Below are 24,591 nucleotides of genomic sequence, written 5' to 3'. Positions count from 1 at the left end.
ATGAAGACCCAACATTCGATGTAATTACATTAATCAGAAAGAAAAAAAAATCAATTATCATTTTTTCAGAATTGAAAAAAAAGAAAAGAAATAATATGGTCCTAATAATTAACATATTCATCATCATAAAGGACTACCATTTTTATCTTGCTAACTTGTGACCTTAAAACACATGTTAAGGAAGTCAGAAGTAGAATTATTATCTCAAAGCCATACATGCAATTTGAGACATATCATTTACATCCATGATTCATGGTTTAGTTTTAATTGTCTCGAGTCATACCATTTTGCAGTTATTATGAATTCAAATTCAAATCTGAATAATAATGTATAGAATAATTATAAAATATTCAATTTATTCACTTTAATTTGACAGATTTTTGGTTTGTATAAATTATGAGTGTTCTTAATATACAGCGTGTTTAGTAAAATGGGTTATAGTTGATAAATCGTTCAAGCGAGGTCACCGGTATATACCTATATACTTTCTCCATCCTTTTTGAAAATTTTCTTATATTAAGGACCGGAGTATTAGGTAATGAATCTTGCATTACTTTTGTTAAAAAAAATTAAAAAATATGCTGAATGTTTTATAAAAATAAAACGCACCTAGTTTATTGCAAATGAACTTATAATTATATTTAGGGTCAAAAGATTATCCAATTAGGACTTAAAATTAAAGAGGGATGAAGTATCACCCAAACATTGAATCATATGATATCTTAACTAAAATTCGTTTAATATGTTTAAATACATATGAATATGAATGGATTATATGTTAAAATAAGATCCTTATCATTTAAATTAGTTCGTCATATGTTATACATATCATTAAATGACCTAAATAAAAAAATAAAATGAAAATTAATATTATTAAAATGTTTGCAAAATACTTGTCAATCACTTTATAATTACAACCGATCCAGGTTGAAATTAATATGAAAATGAAAAAAAGAAAAACTTGTGAGACATATTCGATTGAGTTCGTATTTGTGCTTTATTGTTAAATACAACCCGAGATTTGCATCACCACCAACGTTCCTCACATAATACATTTTTCCCTAAATAAGATTTGCATCATAATAAGTTCCCTAAAAAAAAGATTTGTATCATATTATATTCTTAATACACAATATGTTTAGATCAAATTTAGTTTGTGTTGCCTTAAACATCAAAATCAACTCATATTTGTTTGACAATTCTCAAACATGGTAGCGCTGCTAATGCTGGATTCGACCTTGTAAATCAAAGTTTGGCAAAATTGTTAATAAAAGGTAAATAAACAATAGCAAGAATTATACAACCCTAATACAACTATTAAAAATGATTAATAAGAAGTCTACAAATTCATTCATTAGAATTAAAACGAAATCAATAATTTTTAAAAGTGATTAATATGAACAGTACAAAGAATAATAAGAACATCATAGCCTAACAACAGATTGTCACTTTGAACATCACAAATAAATTAAAACCTAACAATAGGCACGATCAATCACCTTGATTCCCTCACATGATTAATTTTAGAAATTAAACCTTTTTATGAACTGGGAGCAAGAAAAACAATAAAAGAATAAGAAGAAAAAAAAACAATTTAACAAACCAAGAATGAGAGCAAGAAAAACAATAAAAGAATAAGAAGAAAAAATAACAATTTAACAAACCAAGAAAATATTGGTTTAGTGCTGTCTCTCAAATATTTGTGTTGTATTTCGAAAGTGGTGTGAAAAGTATGAGTCTCAAGAGGATTATTTATAGCAAAAGAAATCAAATAATCATGACATAAATAATTCTGATTGGTAGAAAATTAAAACAAATGACAAATAATTTGATTTGATTGGTTGAAATAACAAACAATGATGTTAATACAAAATGACCGAGCAAACTAATGGGTATGATTATAGGCTAATTAACAATATTGATTATCATTTAAATCTTAGAATGCTATATAACTATTCTGTCCAAAAAAAAAAATTATTTATAGGAATTTACAAATTAGGTGACCGAAATAAATGGAATTTTAAAACATTTTGTTTTGTTCAAGCAAAAGTTTATGGACAAATTTTGATGTACGGTTCATTATAAAATGATTGTTTAATTCTTTTTAAAGAAAAACTTTTTTTTTTGTATTAAACCTCATATCCGGTTCGTAGGATAATAAAATGACCTAGTAATTCATAGTTCGGCTAGTTGGTAAGTAAAGCTTAACAAAAAAACAAAAATATTTTAGAAAGACACATAATTGCATTGAATATTGATCGTGGTATGGTGTATGAAATCAAAAAAATAAATTAAATACTCCTTATAATTTTAGCATATTACATTTTGGAGTGTATAAGAAATATGAAATAAAACATTAAATGCATTAAATAACAATAATCCTTAATCTTTAATAAAAATCATTAAATGTAATAATTTGACCAATGTAATTATTAATGCCCTTACTTTGTTACACCTGAGATGATGATTTTCATCTAATTAATTATTAACTAGTATGGATACTGTAACACCCATACCAGACGTATCTAGAAAGTCTGGCACGTGCGTTAATATTAGTACTGGATACATTAAAATATACAACAATTAAAATCTTCGAATGAATAATATTTACATCAAGTTCCGTTCGTATAAATAATAATACAATACAACTCATCCATACATAAAAATACATCCTTGAAGTCCATAACATCCTGCAGCTTCACGAACGAACTCTTGAAGTAATATCCATTCGGCACCGAACATGCATAAACATCCTGCTTATCTGAAACAAATAAGGATTGGGATGAGACATAATGTCTCAGTGAGTTCCCCTAAATCCTAGGCTATAGGCAACCTCAGGGGGAAACCTACGGTCACCACGTGTCTACATTACAACCTGACGGTTGATTATACGTGTGTGGGGACTTGCATACTTAGACGGTAGTGCATACTAGAGCCGTCATAGTCTTATCTCACTTGTTATAGGCTTCACTTCCTATACGTGTCATGGCGGTCGAGAGGGAACCTAGAACCGCATTGCCAAGAATACACGCTAAGTATCGAGGCCTAAGCATAACATGATCATGACACGATTCTAAACCGGACGATTAGGGGAATCCTAAGATCGTCATCGGTAACATGTTCATTTCTTGTTCTAATCCATGTTCTGTACCTGTCTTAAAGCATCTAATGCTCTTATTCTCGTACATAATCGTACATGAGTTCCTACGTGTTCATAATCATAATCGTGCATGGAACCATAATCATAACATACATAAACGTAACTAAGTTCATTTATGTTAGCGTTGAACAAACATTATTATCTTGGTTCATTTTACGGATAGTCCCGGGTGGAGTAACCCCGAAATCAATCTCATACATGACCGATGTACGTACATCGGACTCCCTCGGTGTCGTGCGGGTCCCTTGCGGCTTAAACCGTTCCCCTTAGGTCGAGAACCTCCCGTATCCCCCTGGCGTGGATAACAAGAGACACGAACACCTACGTCTTGTTACTCAGTGACATGCGGGTCCCTTACGGCTTGAATCGTTCTCATAGTGAGAACCCCTTGTATCCCCCTGATGTGGATATCAAGAGACATGTCACCTACACTTATTAGTCATAGTCTTGTCGTGCATAAGTTAAACATATACATACTTGAGTGCTTACCTCGGAACCTTAATCGAACCGATTAGTGGTAAACTCTTACTTGTTCATATTCATACCTAATCATGGTGGAGAGACTAACTAGTCAAACCACGGCTTACGTACTTGCTAAATCATACTAGCTCTTGTGCGAAGAGATTACACTTCGCGTCTTATCACTCTAGGGATTCTTGCTAAACATACTAGTTCTCGACTAGCTAAGTCGAGGCTCTACATACATTCCCTTTCTTAGTTCATTACTACCCCATCATGCTTAAACTCTCTTAAGTCATCTTTGTGACCCATGTTAAATTGCCATGATTATCGGTTCGAGTTCTATGGATGATTGGTACATTTTTCTATTAATTCCGAGGACCCAAAATGCCATAACCCAAGTAACAAACCATTTAGAAATTCAAAGTTTTAACCAAGTCAAGATGGTTCCAGTTGTAAAATAAGTGAAAACAGTAAAAATATACGTCAACACGATCGCATCGGACCCCCACACGACTGGCCCCAAGCACCCGAGCACAAAACAACACAAAAGTTGCCCTGTCAGGGGCGCCTGGCGCCAAAGAGTGGGCGCCTAGCGCTGGCCTCTCTGACTTTGGGCGCCTAGCGCCCTTGTTCAGGCGCAGCGCTGCGAACCTGCGTGTTTCGGCTGCGGGTTCGTGGCATTTTCGACCCAAAACTCCAATTTTTGATCTCCTAAATGTACCAACTCATTCCAAACATTGTTACCAAGTTTATGTACTCAAAATAGCTTACGAAAACATATATAAGATCAAGTTCCATGGCAATTTATCATGTAACACAAGGCATGGCTTTAGGTTCAATAAAATGTCATAGAAGCTAAACTAGCACAAAACATGAATATCCAACCCAAAGGTAGGTTACTCTATCTATAGAACTCACCTAGTCATGTTGTGAACTTGATTCCAAAGCTTCAAGCATCTTCTTTACTCCATGTCTCAAAACCCTAACTTTTGACTCACCAACAACTATGGCCTTAACTCCACAATCCATCTTCAAATCATCTTCTTCTTTGTTTCTTAACCATGAATAAACCTTAGCTTGCATCATCTTCTCTTGACATCAACAAACCCCATTTCTTCATGAACTTATCTTAAGGAGAAAGAGTGGAACAACCCAAACCAAACCCCCACAACTTGGAAGATCATATAGGAACATAACCCACAAGCTTGACATGAGTAAAAGGAAGAAATTATGGAAGAAAAAAGAAGAGAGGGTGGCGCATGAGAAGAGGGAAGGAAGAGAAAGCTCTTGCCCAAAAAACCTAGAGAGAGAGAGAGAAGATTGGAAATGAGATATTCTTTGGTCATTTCCATATAAATATCTCTTAATCGAGCAATTACCAAAATGCCCTTGCCTTAAACGTGTTACATCCGTCTCTGATACTTATCTCGTATTAAGCTGACATCTCGTAATAAATATTTCCATCACACTTACTTTCCATGAATAAAATTCATCTGACACGATCAACGGTTAATATACCGATACTGTCAGGCGGGATATTACACTCTACCCCCCTTAAAAAAAATTCGTCCTCGAAATTTAGATATTGACTACCAATCCCTATGATAGAACTTTCCATCTATGGTCTGAACCAAACATTTTCCATTCATACATATCCAAAGGTTCCGTCGTATCATGTCCTCATCTCATTTCTTAACCCACATATAACTGAGCGTAACCTCCTTGATCTTAATACCATTCTTATGTAGAGTTATCTTAGTATATCATGATTCAGAACTTACCTTGCTACACATAAACTTATTGTCTCGGTCTCGTATCTTACCCGCTTAACATAAATCGTTCATAAAGGTATCTTATCATAAACATGAACACTCAGGATTTGCCTTTTAACTGGAATCCTACCGGAAACCAGGTTTGCCCTGCAGTGCTTACTTGCAACATTAAAACATCTTTCATACATTCATAATCTTTCTTGCCGCACTTTGCGACTTATGCCTCTTACGTACATTACTCACAAGACGATTCCACGATTCACTTATCCCTTTCTGAGTCTTAGGAAATCTTCGATTTCATTGCAATCTTATTGCATCTTATCACCCGTACTAAGAGGTAACTCATATTGCTTGGCATGAAAAAGTGATATCGATTAGCCACGTCATCTGACAATCTAACAGCCAACGTTGCGGTTCACATGCTCTTGAAACTTGCTAGAAATTCTACTTGCACTTACGTCAACATTCTTGTAACATTTCCGTGTATCCTACCTGACATTGGCTTCATACGAACCTTGTCGTTTCCATAACCTGTACATACTTTCAAGTGCCGCCTCTTGTTAAATGATAACGATACGTGTTCTAAAATCTTCTTTAAAGAAATCTTTCTTAAATTTTTGGTATTCGGGTTCTTGGAACGAATTTATACATGACTAAAACAATTTTATCATTTCTAAAACTGATTGTATAAAGGTGCCACAAAACCACCGGACGAGTTTCGATATTTTTTTTTTTTTTGGAAAAGATTTAACAACTCGCCCAAAACTTGTCCCCGACAAGTTGGTCCTGAAGTTTGTACGTTGTAAGTGAGTCCACTTACAACGGACCTCATCAGTTTCAAAAATGTATAATTCCATAAGTTTAAATAAAAACATCGTTCCCAAGTTCCATAATACCAATCTTAACTTTTAAAAGTTTTAAAATCATAACTTAACATGTCTTAACAAGTATCGTTTTCACTCAACAAGTATTGCGTACGAGAGTATGATTCTCTTTGCATCAACTCGAGAGTTGCACCTTCTTTCATGATAGCATACTTAACTTCGAAGATAAATTCTTTTCTTATTCAACCGATATACATACTTGCCATACCGCTTTTATATCCATAAGAAATCCTTGGACCTCTTAACATAAACTTATTTCTCTTCTTCGAAACACTAAACTTGATTCTCCGCATTATCTCATTCGGTTATCGCTCTTGATGCTTTGATTCTTTACCTAAGTCACGGAACGTAACCTTCTGATCCTTACATGTTTTCTATTATCATCATCCATGCATCTTGACCAATTATCATACGACAATTCTTGTCCTTTTCATCTTACCTAGATGACGACACATACTTAAAACTTTTACCTTAGCCAATGATATTTATATAAACATCCATTCTTACTTATCACACCAAGAACTCCTCACTTGTCTTATGATGCTTCTGCTAAACTTGCCTTACCAACCGAACATTCTTCACGAAGATTCATACATACTAAATTTACCATGTTTCGTGTTTAACAATTACTTCCATGGCGCTACTCCGATTCCCTCCGGTTGGTTTACACGAACACTATAACCCGTTAGAGCAATTGAGACTTCAATTCATGCTTATCACTTGGATACTTACTTCTTGAACTATTCTCAGAATATTCTATGTTGCAAACACTATCACAACCTTACTCTTGACTTGTAAATTCAAAACTCATGATATTTTATCTTATGCTCATAATACTTGACTTGGGGGTAAACCTTACGTTCTTGCTGGTTGCATTTACCATACATATCACACTTGAACTTGTTTCCGAGGAAACTCGAATTCCTTTAACAACTCCTCTAACACTTGAACATATCTTCCTTAAACCTCTAGCCTGGTACCTTCGTATCTTCGCATACTACATTTTGCTTAATCATACCAATGCTTGCTCGTTGATTTTTCTTTTAAAGTAACTATGTAAACTAGCGCATAGGTCATTGACGTCGAAAATTTTCTACTTTATAAATATATTGAATTTAGGCCCCGGCCGTTAATACAAAATCATAGAACGAGTTGATAACATATACGTGTCATCAATTCTAGATTCTAATGAGTCTAGCTCGCTCTACGAGTGTCGTAGCAAACCGGTTCCTAGAAAATCTCGTGAATTTTTCAAAAGTCAACTTCAATCACCCATACGCGTAAATCTTTCTAAAATTATTTAAACTTAATGATCCAACATCATATCGAGCCCTAGCATGTTCGTTAAGCAAAACATAAGTTCGAGAGATACGCCATAATTCCACATAATCCGAAAACTTTGTGATGTCTTATAACTTTGCACCAATTAAATTTCTTGCTTCATACCTCATGCATACGCATTCACTTTATCCAGTCATATGCAGGAACTTTGTACTATTGATCTTGGCTCTTGACACATTAACCTCCAAAGCTACCTTAAACCGGATTGATTTCCGTTAATACTTGTCCCTGCATTTTCTTCCTCAGAAATCTTAAGATATGATGTGCATTCGATACTCGATGTTATAGAGAGTGTTGGTTATATAAAAGATTGTGAAAACAACCCCCAATAGCTACTACTGACCCTAGAGATGAAATAACAGTTCTCAAAAAAACTGAAAAAAATTCGATCCAGGTTCGCTATTAGCGAAATCCTCTGGAGTAATTTCGCTATTAGCGAAATTTTCGCTATTGGCATATTTTCTTCAACTCAGTTTTCCAAAAAGAAAAATCGTATTTCACATAAAAATCTTATTTCTTCAAGTATCCCAATGCATATCATTCCTTCCAAACATATTAAAACAATTCTATAACATTTGCATGGCAAGCATTAACATCATTCGGTTCCATTCAAGGCACATTAGAAACTGATATCTTGTCATCACGTCTCTTAACGAAAAATTTCCACCTAATCCTTAACTTCATCTGCTAAGAATGGCTTACTTCATTACGTTGCTACTCATGCAACTTCCAAACATACATATAGTTAACTTCATTCATATAATGCTATTCCTGAGAGCCTGCTGACTCCGTCAACATACACCGACCTCTTACTACCTTGTAGCCTTGTTCGGACATTCTAGAATATCTTAAACCCGTTCCAACAACAACTCTTACCGAAACTTTCGGTCATGGTTAGATACATATATCCAACTTCTTCACTTACGGGTACATGGAGTATCGTTATCATCTTACCCGACATTGTCGGAACGTTTCTTCTTAACATGCCTTACATTCCCAGAGGATTCACACTTCTACTTGATTAGTTCACCGGCCACCTTTTGGCACGATCAAACTACTTCATCATATACTTCATTCCTCCTGGGTCCTATTCAGCTCTCAGGCATCCATTCTAATCACTGAATGTTAAATTGAGTTGATCAGGCTCAACTAACATCAACAATTAGAACATCTACCCGGAACCCAATGGTCCCACTACCTTAGTTGTAATTTAATGAACCAAGGCACGGTCTGAATCGACCTGCTCTGATACCAATTGTAACACCCATACCAGACGTATCTAGAAAGTCTGGCACGTGCGTTAATATTAGTACTGGATACATTAAAATATACAACAATTAAAATCTTCGAATGAATAATATTTACATCAAGTTCCGTTCGTATAAATAATAATACAATACAACTCATCCATACATAAAAATACATCCTTGAAGTCCATAACATCCTGCAGCTTCACGAACGAACTCTTGAAGTAATATCCATTCGGCACCGAACATGCATAAACATCCTGCTTATCTGAAACAAATAAGGATTGGGATGAGACATAATGTCTCAGTGAGTTCCCCTAAATCCTAGGCTATAGGCAACCTCAGGGGGAAACCTACGGTCACCACGTGTCTACATTACAACCTGACGGTTGATTATACGTGTGTGGGGACTTGCATACTTAGACGGTAGTGCATACTAGAGCCGTCATAGTCTTATCTCACTTGTTATAGGCTTCACTTCCTATACGTGTCATGGCGGTCGAGAGGGAACCTAGAACCGCATTGCCAAGAATACACGCTAAGTATCGAGGCCTAAGCATAACATGATCATGACACGATTCTAAACCGGACGATTAGGGGAATCCTAAGATCGTCATCGGTAACATGTTCATTTCTTGTTCTAATCCATGTTCTGTACCTGTCTTAAATCATCTAATGCTCTTATTCTCGTACATAATCGTACATGAGTTCCTACGTGTTCATAATCATAATCGTGCATGGAACCATAATCATAACATACATAAACGTAACTAAGTTCATTTATGTTAGCGTTGAACAAACATTATTATCTTGGTTCATTTTACGGATAGTCCCGGGTGGAGTAACCCCGAAATCAATCTCATACATGACCGATGTACGTACATCGGACTCCCTCGGTGTCGTGCGGGTCCCTTGCGGCTTAAACCGTTCCCCTTAGGTCGAGAACCTCCCGTATCCCCCTGGCGTGGATAACAAGAGACACGAACACCTACGTCTTGTTACTCAGTGACATGCGGGTCCCTTACGGCTTGAATCGTTCTCATAGTGAGAACCCCTTGTATCCCCCTGATGTGGATATCAAGAGACATGTCACCTACACTTATTAGTCATAGTCTTGTCGTGCATAAGTTAAACATATACATACTTGAGTGCTTACCTCGGAACCTTAATCGAACCGATTAGTGGTAAACTCTTACTTGTTCATATTCATACCTAATCATGGTGGAGAGACTAACTAGTCAAACCACGGCTTATGTACTTGCTAAATCATACTAGCTCTTGTGCGAAGAGATTACACTTCGCGTCTTATCACTCTAGGGATTCTTGCTAAACATACTAGTTCTCGACTAGCTAAGTCGAGGCTCTACATACATTCCCTTTCTTAGTTCATTACTACCCCATCATGCTTAAACTCTCTTAAGTCATCTTTGTGACCCATGTTAAATTGCCATGATTATCGGTTCGAGTTCTATGGATGATTGGTACATTTTTCTATTAATTCCGAGGACCCAAAATGCCATAACCCAAGTAACAAACCATTTAGAAATTCAAAGTTTTAACCAAGTCAAGATGGTTCCAGTTGTAAAATAAGTGAAAACAGTAAAAATATACGTCAACACGATCGCATCGGACCCCCACACGACTGGCCCCAAGCACCCGAGCACAAAACAACACAAAAGTTGCCCTGTCAGGGGCGCCTGGCGCCAGAGAGTGGGCGCCTAGCGCTGGCCTCTCTGACTTTGGGCGCCTAGCGCCCTTGTTCAGGCGCAGCGCTGCGAACCTGCGTGTTTCGGCTGCGGGTTCGTGGCATTTTCGACCCAAAACTCCAATTTTTGATCTCCTAAATGTACCAACTCATTCCAAACATTGTTACCAAGTTTATGTACTCAAAATAGCTTACGAAAACATATATAAGATCAAGTTCCATGGCAATTTATCATGTAACACAAGGCATGGCTTTAGGTTCAATAAAATGTCATAGAAGCTAAACTAGCACAAAACATGAATATCCAACCCAAAGGTAGGTTACTCTATCTATAGAACTCACCTAGTCATGTTGTGAACTTGATTCCAAAGCTTCAAGCATCTTCTTTACTCCATGTCTCAAAACCCTAACTTTTGACTCACCAACAACTATGGCCTTAACTCCACAATCCATCTTCAAATCATCTTCTTCTTTGTTTCTTAACCATGAATAAACCTTAGCTTGCATCATCTTCTCTTGACATCAACAAACCCCATTTCTTCATGAACTTATCTTAAGGAGAAAGAGTGGAACAACCCAAACCAAACCCCCACAACTTGGAAGATCATATAGGAACATAACCCACAAGCTTGACATGAGTAAAAGGAAGAAATTATGGAAGAAAAAAGAAGAGAGGGTGGCGCATGAGAAGAGGGAAGGAAGAGAAAGCTCTTGCCCAAAAAACCTAGAGAGAGAGAGAAGATTGGAAATGAGATATTCTTTGGCCATTTCCATATAAATATCTCTTAATCGAGCAATTACCAAAATGCCCTTGCCTTAAACGTGTTACATCCGTCTCTGATACTTATCTCGTATTAAGCTGACATCTCGTAATAAATATTTCCATCACACTTACTTTCCATGAATAAAATTCATCTGACACGATCAACGGTTAATATACCGATACTGTCAGGCGGGATATTACACTCTACCCCCCTTAAAAAAAATTTCGTCCTCGAAATTTAGATATTGACTACCAATCCCTATGATAGAACTTTCCATCTATGGTCTGAACCAAACATTTTCCATTCATACATATCCAAAGGTTCCGTCGTATCATGTCCTCATCTCATTTCTTAACCCACATATAACTGAGCGTAACCTCCTTGATCTTAATACCATTCTTATGTAGAGTTATCTTAGTATATCATGATTCAGAACTTACCTTGCTACACATAAACTTATTGTCTCGGTCTCGTATCTTACCCGCTTAACATAAATCGTTCATAAAGGTATCTTATCATAAACATGAACACTCAGGATTTGCCTTTTAACTGGAATCCTACCGGAAACCAGGTTTGCCCTGCAGTGCTTACTTGCAACATTAAAACATCTTTCATACATTCATAATCTTTCTTGCCGCACTTTGCGACTTATGCCTCTTACGTACATTACTCACAAGACGATTCCACGATTCACTTATCCCTTTCTGAGTCTTAGGAAATCTTCGATTTCATTGCAATCTTATTGCATCTTATCACCCGTACTAAGAGGTAACTCATATTGCTTGGCATGAAAAAGTGATATCGATTAGCCACGTCATCTGACAATCTAACAGCCAACGTTGCGGTTCACATGCTCTTGAAACTTGCTAGAAATTCTACTTGCACTTACGTCAACATTCTTGTAACATTTCCGTGTATCCTACCTGACATTGGCTTCATACGAACCTTGTCGTTTCCATAACCTGTACATACTTTCAAGTGCCGCCTCTTGTTAAATGATAACGATACGTGTTCTAAAATCTTCTTTAAAGAAATCTTTCTTAAATTTTTGGTATTCGGGTTCTTGGAACGAATTTATACATGACTAAAACAATTTTATCATTTCTAAAACTGATTGTATAAAGGTGCCACAAAACCACCGGACGAGTTTCGATATTTTTTTTTTTTTTGGAAAAGATTTAACAACTCGCCCAAAACTTGTCCCCGACAAGTTGGTCCTGAAGTTTGTACGTTGTAAGTGAGTCCACTTACAACGGACCTCATCAGTTTCAAAAATGTATAATTCCATAAGTTTAAATAAAAACATCGTTCCCAAGTTCCATAATACCAATCTTAACTTTTAAAAGTTTTAAAATCATAACTTAACATGTCTTAACAAGTATCGTTTTCACTCAACAAGTATTGCGTACGAGAGTATGATTCTCTTTGCATCAACTCGAGAGTTGCACCTTCTTTCATGATAGCATACTTAACTTCGAAGATAAATTCTTTTCTTATTCAACCGATATACATACTTGCCATACCGCTTTTATATCCATAAGAAATCCTTGGACCTCTTAACATAAACTTATTTCTCTTCTTCGAAACACTAAACTTGATTCTCCGCATTATCTCATTCGGTTATCGCTCTTGATGCTTTGATTCTTTACCTAAGTCACGGAACGTAACCTTCTGATCCTTACATGTTTTCTATTATCATCATCCATGCATCTTGACCAATTATCATACGACAATTCTTGTCCTTTTCATCTTACCTAGATGACGACACATACTTAAAACTTTTACCTTAGCCAATGATATTTATATAAACATCCATTCTTACTTATCACACCAAGAACTCCTCACTTGTCTTATGATGCTTCTGCTAAACTTGCCTTACCAACCGAACATTCTTCACGAAGATTCATACATACTAAATTTACCATGTTTCGTGTTTAACAATTACTTCCATGGCGCTACTCCGATTCCCTCCGGTTGGTTTATACGAACACTATAACCCGTTAGAGCAATTGAGACTTCAATTCATGCTTATCACTTGGATACTTACTTCTTGAACTATTCTCAGAATATTCTATGTTGCAAACACTATCACAACCTTACTCTTGACTTGTAAATTCAAAACTCATGATATTTTATCTTATGCTCATAATACTTGACTTGGGGGTAAACCTTACGTTCTTGCTGGTTGCATTTACCATACATATCACACTTGAACTTGTTTCCGAGGAAACTCGAATTCCTTTAACAACTCCTCTAACACTTGAACATATCTTCCTTAAACCTCTAGCCTGGTACCTTCGTATCTTCGCATACTACATTTTGATTAATCATACCAATGCTTGCTCGTTGATTTTTCTTTTAAAGTAACTATGTAAACTAGCGCATAGGTCATTGACGTCAAAAATTTTCTACTTTATAAATATATTGAATTTAGGCCCCGGCCGTTAATACAAAATCATAGAACGAGTTGATAACATATACGTGTCATCAATTCTAGATTCTAATGAGTCTAGCTCGCTCTACGAGTGTCGTAGCAAACCGGTTCCTAGAAAATCTCGTGAATTTTTCAAAAGTCAACTTCAATCACCCATACGCGTAAATCTTTCTAAAATTATTTAAACTTAATGATCCAACATCATATCGAGCCCTAGCATGTTCGTTAAGCAAAACATAAGTTCGAGAGATACGACATAATTCTACATAATCCGAAAACTTTGTGATGTCTTATAACTTTGCACCAATTAAATTTCTTGCTTCATACCTCATGCATACGCATTCACTTTATCCAGTCATATGCAGGAACTTTGTACTATTGATCTTGGCTCTTGACACATTAACCTCCAAAGCTACCTTAAACCGGATTGATTTCCGTTAATACTTGTCCCTGCATTTTCTTCCTCAGAAATCTTAAGATATGATGTGCATTCGATACTCGATGTTATAGAGAGTGTTGGTTATATAAAAGATTGTGAAAACAACCCCCAATAGCTACTACTGACCCTAGAGATGAAATAACAGTTCTCAAAAAAACTGAAAAAAAATTCGATCCAGGTTCGCTATTAGCGAAATCCTCTGGAGTAATTTCGCTATTAGCGAAATTTTCGCTATTGGCATATTTTCTTCAACTCAGTTTTCCAAAAAGAAAAATCGTATTTCACATAAAAATCTTATTTCTTCAAGTATCCCAATGCATATCATTCCTTCCAAACATATTAAAACAATTCTATAACATTTGCATGGCAAGCATTAACATCATTCGGTTCCATTCAAGGCACATTAGAAACTGATATCTTGTCATCACGTCTCTTAACGAAAAATTTCCACCTAATCCTTAACTTCATCTGCTAAGAATGGCTTACTTCATTACGTTGCTACTCATGCAACTTCCAAACATACATATAGTTAACTTCATTCATATAATGCTATTCCTGAGAGCCTGCTGACTCCGTCAACATACACCGACCTCTTACTACCTTGTAGCCTTGTTCGGACATTCTAGAATATCTTAAACCCGTTCCAACAACAACTCTTACCGAAACTTTCGGTCATGGTTAGATACATATATCCAACTTCTTCACTTACGGGTACATGGAGTATCGTTATCATCTTACCCGACATTGTCGGAACGTTTCTTCTTAACATGCCTTACATTCCCAGAGGATTCACACTTCTACTTGATTAGTTCACCGGCCACCTTTTGGCACGATCAAACTACTTCATCATATACTTCATTCCTCCTGGGTCCTATTCAGCTCTCAGGCATCCATTCTAATCACTGAATGTTAAATTGAGTTGATCAGGCTCAACTAACATCAACAATTAGAACATCTACCCGGAACCCAATGGTCCCACTACCTTAGTTGTAATTTAATGAACCAAGGCACGGTCTGAATCGACCTGCTCTGATACCAATTGTAACACCCATACCAGACGTATCTAGAAAGTCTGGCACGTGCGTTAATATTAGTACTGGATACATTAAAATATACAACAATTAAAATCTTCGAATGAATAATATTTACATCAAGTTCCGTTCGTATAAATAATAATACAATACAACTCATCCATACATAAAAATACATCCTTGAAGTCCATAACATCCTGCAGCTTCACGAACGAACTCTTGAAGTAATATCCATTCGGCACCGAACATGCATAAACATCCTGCTTATCTGAAACAAATAAGGATTGGGATGAGACATAATGTCTCAGTGAGTTCCCCTAAATCCTAGGCTATAGGCAACCTCAGGGGGAAACCTACGGTCACCACGTGTCTACATTACAACCTGACGGTTGATTATACGTGTGTGGGGACTTGCATACTTAGACGGTAGTGCATACTAGAGCCGTCATAGTCTTATCTCACTTGTTATAGGCTTCACTTCCTATACGTGTCATGGCGGTCGAGAGGGAACCTAGAACCGCATTGCCAAGAATACACGCTAAGTATCGAGGCCTAAGCATAACATGATCATGACACGATTCTAAACCGGACGATTAGGGGAATCCTAAGATCGTCATCGGTAACATGTTCATTTCTTGTTCTAATCCATGTTCTGTACCTGTCTTAAAGCATCTAATGCTCTTATTCTCGTACATAATCGTACATGAGTTCCTACGTGTTCATAATCATAATCGTGCATGGAACCATAATCATAACATACATAAACGTAACTAAGTTCATTTATGTTAGCGTTGAACAAACATTATTATCTTGGTTCATTTTACGGATAGTCCCGGGTGGAGTAACCCCGAAATCAATCTCATACATGACCGATGTACGTACATCGGACTCCCTCGGTGTCGTGCGGGTCCCTTGCGGCTTAAATCGTTCCCCTTAGGTCGAGAACCTCCCGTATCCCCCTGGCGTGGATAACAAGAGACACGAACACCTACGTCTTGTTACTCAGTGACATGCGGGTCCCTTACGGCTTGAATCGTTCTCATAGTGAGAACCCCTTGTATCCCCCTGATGTGGATATCAAGAGACATGTCACCTACACTTATTAGTCATAGTCTTGTCGTGCATAAGTTAAACATATACATACTTGAGTGCTTACCTCGGAACCTTAATCGAACCGATTAGTGGTAAACTCTTACTTGTTCATATTCATACCTAATCATGGTGGAGAGACTAACTAGTCAAACCACGGCTTACGTACTTGCTAAATCATACTAGCTCTTGTGCGAAGAGATTACACTTCGCGTCTTATCACTCTAGGGATTCTTGCTAAACATACTAGTTCTCGACTAGCTAAGCCGAGGCTCTACATACATTCCCTTTCTTAGTTCATTACTACCCCATCATGCTTAAACTCTCTTAAGTCATCTTTGTGACCCATGTTAAATTGCCATGATTATCGGTTCGAGTTCTATGGATGATTGGTACATTTTTCTATTAATTCCGAGGACCCAAAATGCCATAACCCAAGTAACAAACCATTTAGAAATTCAAAGTTTTAACCAAGTCAAGCTGGTTCCAGTTGTAAAATAAGTGAAAACAGTAAAAATATACGTCAACACGATCGCATCGGACCCCCACACGACTGGCCCCAAGCACCCGAGCACAAAACAACACAAAAGTTGCCCTGTCAGGGGCGCCTGGCGCCAGAGAGTGGGCGCCTAGCGCTGGCCTCTCTGACTTTGGGCGCCTAGCGCCCTTGTTCAGGCGCAGCGCTGCGAACCTGCGTGTTTCGGCTGCGGGTTCGTGGCATTTTCGACCCAAAACTCCAATTTTTGATCTCCTAAATGTACCAACTCATTCCAAACATTGTTACCAAGTTTATGTACTCAAAATAGCTTACGAAAACATATATAAGATCAAGTTCCATGGCAATTTATCATGTAACACAAGGCATGGCTTTAGGTTCAATAAAATGTCATAGAAGCTAAACTAGCACAAAACATGAATATCCAACCCAAAGGTAGGTTACTCTATCTATAGAACTCACCTAGTCATGTTGTGAACTTGATTCCAAAGCTTCAAGCATCTTCTTTACTCCATGTCTCAAAACCCTAACTTTTGACTCACCAACAACTATGGCCTTAACTCCACAATCCATCTTCAAATCATCTTCTTCTTTGTTTCTTAACCATGAATAAACCTTAGCTTGCATCATCTTCTCTTGACATCAACAAACCCCATTTCTTCATGAACTTATCTTAAGGAGAAAGAGTGGAACAACCCAAACCAAACCCCCACAACTTGGAAGATCATATAGGAACATAACCCACAAGCTTGACATGAGTAAAAGGAAGAAATTATGGAAGAAAAAAGAAGAGAGGGTGGCGCATGAGAAGAGGGAAGGAAGAGAAAGCTCTTGCCCAAAAAACCTAGAGAGAGAGAGAAGATTGGAAATGAGATATTCTTTGGCCATTTCCATATAAATATCTCTTAATCGAGCAATTACCAAAATGCCCTTGCCTTAAACGTGTTACATCCGTCTCTGATACTTATCTCGTATTAAGCTGACATCTCGTAATAAATATTTCCATCACACTTACTTTCCATGAATAAAATTCATCTGACACGATCAACGGTTAATATATCGATACTGTCAGGCGGGATATTACACTCTACCCCCCTTAAAAAAAATTTCGTCCTCGAAATTTAGATATTGACTACCAATCCCTATGATAGAACTTTCCATCTATGGTCTGAACCAAACATTTTCCATTCATACATATCCAAAGGTTCCGTCGTATCATGTCCTCATCTCATTTCTTAACCCACATATAACTGAGCGTAACCTCCTTGATCTTAATACCATTCTTATGTAGAGTTATCTTAGTATATCATGATTCAGAACTTACCTTGCTACACATAAACTTATTGTCTCGGTCTCGTATCTTACCCGCTTAACATAAATCGTTCATAAAGGTATCTTATCATAAACATGAACACTCAGGATTTGCCTTTTAACTGGAATCCTACCGGAAACCAGGTTTGCCCTGCAGTGCTTACTTGCAACATTAAAACATCTTTCATACATTCATAATCTTTCTTGCCGCACTTTGCGACTTATGCCTCTTACGTACATTACTCACAAGACGATTCCACGATTCACTTATCCCTTTCTGAGTCTTAGGAAATCTTCGATTTCATTGCAATCTTATTGCATCTTATCACCCGTACTAAGAGGTAACTCATATTGCTTGGCATGAAAAAGTGATATCGATTAGCCACGTCATCTGACAATCTAACAGCCAACGTTGCGGTTCACATGCTCTTGAAACTTGCTAGAAATTCTACTTGCACTTACGTCAACATTCTTGTAACATTTCCGTGTATCCTACCTGACATTGGCTTCATACGAACCTTGTCGTTTCCATAACCTGTACATACTTTCAAGTGCCGCCTCTTGTTAAATGATAACGATACGTGTTCTAAAATCTTCTTTAAAGAAATCTTTCTTAAATTTTTGGTATTCGGGTTCTTGGAACGAATTTATACATGACTAAAACAATTTTATCATTTCTAAAACTGATTGTATAAAGGTGCCACAAAACCACCGGACGAGTTTCGATATTTTTTTTTTTTTTTGGAAAAGATTTAACAACTCGCCCAAAACTTGTCCCCGACAAGTTGGTCCTGAAGTTTGTACGTTGTAAGTGAGTCCACTTACAACGGACCTCATCAGTTTCAAAAATGTATAATTCCATAAGTTTAAATAAAAACATCGTTCCCAAGTTCCATAATACCAATCTTAACTTTTAAAAGTTTTAAAATCATAACTTAACATGTCTTAACAAGTATCGTTTTCACTCAACAAGTATTGCGTACGAGAGTATGATTCTCTTTGCATCAACTCGAGAGTTGCACCTTCTTTCATGATAGCATACTTAACTTCAAAGATAAATTCTTTTCTTATTCAACCGATATACATACTTGCCATACCGCTTTTATATCCATAAGAAATCCTTGGACCTCTTAACATAAACTTATTTCTCTTCTTCGAAACACTAAACTTGATTCTCCGCATTATCTCATTCGGTTATCGCTCTTGATGCTTTGATTCTTTACCTAAGTCACGGAACGTAACCTTCTGATCCTTACATGTTTTCTATTATCATCATCCATGCATCTTGACCAATTATCATACGACAATTCTTGTCCTTTTCATCTTACCTAGATGACGACACATACTTAAAACTTTTACCTTAGCCAATGATATTTATATAAACATCCATTCTTACTTATCACACCAAGAACTCCTCACTTGTCTTATGATGCTTCTGCTAAACTTGCCTTACCAACCGAACATTCTTCACGAAGATTCATACATACTAAATTTACCATGTTTCGTGTTTAACAATTACTTCCATGGCGCTACTCCGATTCCCTCCGGTTGGTTTACACGAACACTATAACCCGTTAGAGCAATTGAGACTTCAATTCATGCTTATCACTTGGATACTTACTTCTTGAACTATTCTCAGAATATTCTATGTTGCAAACACTATCACAACCTTACTCTTGACTTGTAAATTCAAAACTCATGATATTTTATCTTATGCTCATAATACTTGACTTGGGGGTAAACCTTACGTTCTTGCTGGTTGCATTTACCATACATATCACACTTGAACTTGTTTCCGAGGAAACTCGAATTCCTTTAACAACTCCTCTAACACTTGAACATATCTTCCTTAAACCTCTAGCCTGGTACCTTCGTATCTTCGCATACTACATTTTGCTTAATCATACCAATGCTTGCTCGTTGATTTTTCTTTTAAAGTAACTATGTAAACTAGCGCATAGGTCATTGACGTCGAAAATTTTCTACTTTATAAATATATTGAATTTAGGCCCCGGCCGTTAATACAAAATCATAGAACGAGTTGATAACATATACGTGTCATCAATTCTAGATTCTAATGAGTCTAGCTCGCTCTACGAGTGTCGTAGCAAACCGGTTCCTAGAAAATCTCGTGAATTTTTCAAAAGTCAACTTCAATCACCCATACGCGTAAATCTTTCTAAAATTATTTAAACTTAATGATCCAACATCATATCGAGCCCTAGCATGTTCGTTAAGCAAAACATAAGTTCGAGAGATACGACATAATTCCACATAATCCGAAAACTTTGTGATGTCTTATAACTTTGCACCAATTAAATTTCTTGCTTCATACCTCATGCATACGCATTCACTTTATCCAGTCATATGCAGGAACTTTGTACTATTGATCTTGGCTCTTGACACATTAACCTCCAAAGCTACCTTAAACCGGATTGATTTCCGTTAATACTTGTCCCTGCATTTTCTTCCTCAGAAATCTTAAGATATGATGTGCATTCGATACTCGATGTTATAGAGAGTGTTGGTTATATAAAAGATTGTGAAAACAACCCCCAATAGCTACTACTGACCCTAGAGATGAAATAACAGTTCTCAAAAAAACTGAAAAAAAAATTCGATCCAGGTTCGCTATTAGCGAAATCCTCTGGAGTAATTTCGCTATTAGCGAAATTTTCGCTATTGGCATATTTTCTTCAACTCAGTTTTCCAAAAAGAAAAATCGTATTTCACATAAAAATCTTATTTCTTCAAGTATCCCAATGCATATCATTCCTTCCAAACATATTAAAACAATTCTATAACATTTGCATGGCAAGCATTAACATCATTCGGTTCCATTCAAGGCACATTAGAAACTGATATCTTGTCATCACGTCTCTTAACGAAAAATTTCCACCTAATCCTTAACTTCATCTGCTAAGAATGGCTTACTTCATTACGTTGCTACTCATGCAACTTCCAAACATACATATAGTTAACTTCATTCATATAATGCTATTCCTGAGAGCCTGCTGACTCCGTCAACATACACCGACCTCTTACTACCTTGTAGCCTTGTTCGGACATTCTAGAATATCTTAAACCCGTTCCAACAACAACTCTTACCGAAACTTTCGGTCATGGTTAGATACATATATCCAACTTCTTCACTTACGGGTACATGGAGTATCGTTATCATCTTTCCCGACATTGTCGGAACGTTTCTTCTTAACATGCCTTACATTCCCAGAGGATTCACACTTCTACTTGATTAGTTCACCGGCCACCTTTTGGCACGATCAAACTACTTCATCATATACTTCATTCCTCCTGGGTCCTATTCAGCTCTCAGGCATCCATTCTAATCACTGAATGTTAAATTGAGTTGATCAGGCTCAACTAACATCAACAATTAGAACATCTACCCGGAACCCAATGGTCCCACTACCTTAGTTGTAATTTAATGAACCAAGGCACGGTCTGAATCGACCTGCTCTGATACCAATTGTAACACCCATACCAGACGTATCTAGAAAGTCTGGCACGTGCGTTAATATTAGTACTGGATACATTAAAATATACAACAATTAAAATCTTCGAATGAATAATATTTACATCAAGTTCCGTTCGTATAAATAATAATACAATACAACTCATCCATACATAAAAATACATCCTTGAAGTCCATAACATCCTGCAGCTTCACGAACGAACTCTTGAAGTAATATCCATTCGGCACCGAACATGCATAAACATCCTGCTTATCTGAAACAAATAAGGATTGGGATGAGACATAATGTCTCAGTGAGTTCCCCTAAATCCTAGGCTATAGGCAACCTCAGGGGGAAACCTACGGTCACCACGTGTCTACATTACAACCTGACGGTTGATTATACGTGTGTGGGGACTTGCATACTTAGACGGTAGTGCATACTAGAGCCGTCATAGTCTTATCTCACTTGTTATAGGCTTCACTTCCTATACGTGTCATGGCGGTCGAGAGGGAACCTAGAACCGCATTGCCAAGAATACACGCTAAGTATCGAGACCTAAGCATAACATGATCATGACACGATTCTAAACCGGACGATTAGGGGAATCCTAAGATCGTCATCGGTAACATGTTCATTTCTTGTTCTAATCCATGTTCTGTACCTGTCTTAAAGCATCTAATGCTCTTATTCTCGTACATAATCGTACATGAGTTCCTACGTGTTCATAATCATAATCGTGCATGGAACCATAATCATAACATACATAAACGTAACTAAGTTCATTTATGTTAGCGTTGAACAAACATTATTATCTTGGTTCATTTTACGGATAGTCCCGGGTGGAGTAACCCCGAAATCAATCTCATACATGACCGATGTACGTACATCGGACTCCCTCGGTGTCGTGCGGGTCCCTTGCGGCTTAAATCGTTCCCCTTAGGTCGAGAACCTCCCGTATCCCCCTGGCGTGGATAACAAGAGACACGAACACCTACGTCTTGTTACTCAGTGACATGCGGGTCCCTTACGGCTTGAATCGTTCTCATAGTGAGAACCCCTTGTATCCCCCTGATGTGGATATCAAGAGACATGTCACCTACACTTATTAGTCATAGTCTTGTCGTGCATAAGTTAAACATATACATACTTGAGTGCTTACCTCGGAACCTTAATCGAACCGATTAGTGGTAAACTCTTACTTGTTCATATTCATACCTAATCATGGTGGAGAGACTAACTAGTCAAACCACGGCTTACGTACTTGCTAAATCATACTAGCTCTTGTGCGAAGAGATTACACTTCGCGTCTTATCACTCTAGGGATTCTTGCTAAACATACTAGTTCTCGACTAGCTAAGCCGAGGCTCTACATACATTCCCTTTCTTAGTTCATTACTACCCCATCATGCTTAAACTCTCTTAAGTCATCTTTGTGACCCATGTTAAATTGCCATGATTATCGGTTCGAGTTCTATGGATGATTGGTACATTTTTCTATTAATTCCGAGGACCCAAAATGCCATAACCCAAGTAACAAACCATTTAGAAATTCAAAGTTTTAACCAAGTCAAGCTGGTTCCAGTTGTAAAATAAGTGAAAACAGTAAAAATATACGTCAACACGATCGCATCGGACCCCCACACGACTGGCCCCAAGCACCCGAGCACAAAACAACACAAAAGTTGCCCTGTCAGGGGCGCCTGGCGCCAGAGAGTGGGCGCCTAGCGCTGGCCTCTCTGACTTTGGGCGCCTAGCGCCCTTGTTCAGGCGCAGCGCTGCGAACCTGCGTGTTTCGGCTGCGGGTTCGTGGCATTTTCGACCCAAAACTCCAATTTTTGATCTCCTAAATGTACCAACTCATTCCAAACATTGTTACCAAGTTTATGTACTCAAAATAGCTTACGAAAACATATATAAGATCAAGTTCCATGGCAATTTATCATGTAACACAAGGCATGGCTTTAGGTTCAATAAAATGTCATAGAAGCTAAACTAGCACAAAACATGAATATCCAACCCAAAGGTAGGTTACTCTATCTATAGAACTCACCTAGTCATGTTGTGAACTTGATTCCAAAGCTTCAAGCATCTTCTTTACTCCATGTCTCAAAACCCTAACTTTTGACTCACCAACAACTATGGCCTTAACTCCACAATCCATCTTCAAATCATCTTCTTCTTTGTTTCTTAACCATGAATAAACCTTAGCTTGCATCATCTTCTCTTGACATCAACAAACCCCATTTCTTCATGAACTTATCTTAAGGAGAAAGAGTGGAACAACCCAAACCAAACCCCCACAACTTGGAAGATCATATAGGAACATAACCCACAAGCTTGACATGAGTAAAAGGAAGAAATTATGGAAGAAAAAAGAAGAGAGGGTGGCGCATGAGAAGAGGGAAGGAAGAGAAAGCTCTTGCCCAAAAAACCTAGAGAGAGAGAGAAGATTGGAAATGAGATATTCTTTGGCCATTTCCATATAAATATCTCTTAATCGAGCAATTACCAAAATGCCCTTGCCTTAAACGTGTTACATCCGTCTCTGATACTTATCTCGTATTAAGCTGACATCTCGTAATAAATATTTCCATCACACTTACTTTCCATGAATAAAATTCATCTGACACGATCAACGGTTAATATACCGATACTGTCAGGCGGGATATTACAGATACCCGTGTCAAGCACGGGCTAGAATTCAACCATACTTAAGTGAAAAAATGTTGTATGTATCAAGTGTAAGTTACATTTCAACATTGAATAAAAGAGTGGAGGTTGGACAACATATAAATTGGAAGGCTCATATACTTAATACCTTAAATATTCGATGAAAATGTAATATTATTCTCACTTGGATGATTGCTCTAGCTCCAATGGATCGATCCACACCACCGCGAGTTCCCCCATAAATTCCAACAGTCGTAACAAAACCCGGTTCGACTTTGTAGCAGAAGCGCGGGTGGGAGAGTTGTTATTG

At 37.3% G+C, this 24,591-nt stretch overlaps 4 long non-coding RNA genes across 4 annotated transcripts; all 4 read right to left on the bottom strand.

Annotated features, from left to right (window-relative positions):
- Positions 1 to 2,546: 2,546 nt before the first annotated feature.
- On the bottom strand, positions 2,547 to 4,947 carry LOC146906125 (uncharacterized). Its single transcript, XR_015020048.1, has 2 exons — positions 4,541 to 4,947; positions 2,547 to 2,761 (listed from the first exon to the last, which is right to left on the bottom strand). It is a non-coding gene; the product is annotated as an uncharacterized LOC146906125 (long non-coding RNA).
- Positions 4,948 to 8,919: 3,972 nt separating this feature from the next.
- Positions 8,920 to 15,191, bottom strand: LOC146906124 (uncharacterized). The gene is made up of 2 exons (XR_015019383.1): positions 10,914 to 15,191; positions 8,920 to 9,134 (listed from the first exon to the last, which is right to left on the bottom strand). It is a non-coding gene; the product is annotated as an uncharacterized LOC146906124 (long non-coding RNA).
- Positions 15,192 to 15,292: 101 nt separating this feature from the next.
- LOC146906123 (uncharacterized) lies at positions 15,293 to 17,868 on the bottom strand. The gene is made up of 2 exons (XR_015019902.1): positions 17,287 to 17,868; positions 15,293 to 15,507 (listed from the first exon to the last, which is right to left on the bottom strand). It is a non-coding gene; the product is annotated as an uncharacterized LOC146906123 (long non-coding RNA).
- Positions 17,869 to 21,667: 3,799 nt separating this feature from the next.
- LOC146906122 (uncharacterized) lies at positions 21,668 to 24,279 on the bottom strand. The gene is made up of 2 exons (XR_015020022.1): positions 23,662 to 24,279; positions 21,668 to 21,882 (listed from the first exon to the last, which is right to left on the bottom strand). It is a non-coding gene; the product is annotated as an uncharacterized LOC146906122 (long non-coding RNA).
- Between the last annotated feature and the right edge of the window lie 312 nt (positions 24,280 to 24,591).

The sequence above is a fragment of the Medicago sativa genome, chromosome 7, assembly GCF_051527215.1.
Source record: "Medicago sativa cultivar Bolivia chromosome 7, Bolivia_mono, whole genome shotgun sequence".
In the NCBI taxonomy this organism is placed as follows: Eukaryota; Viridiplantae; Streptophyta; class Magnoliopsida; order Fabales; family Fabaceae; genus Medicago; species Medicago sativa.
The sequence above is the reverse complement of the archived record's forward strand: the minus strand, read 5'-3'. Positions and strand labels throughout refer to the sequence as shown.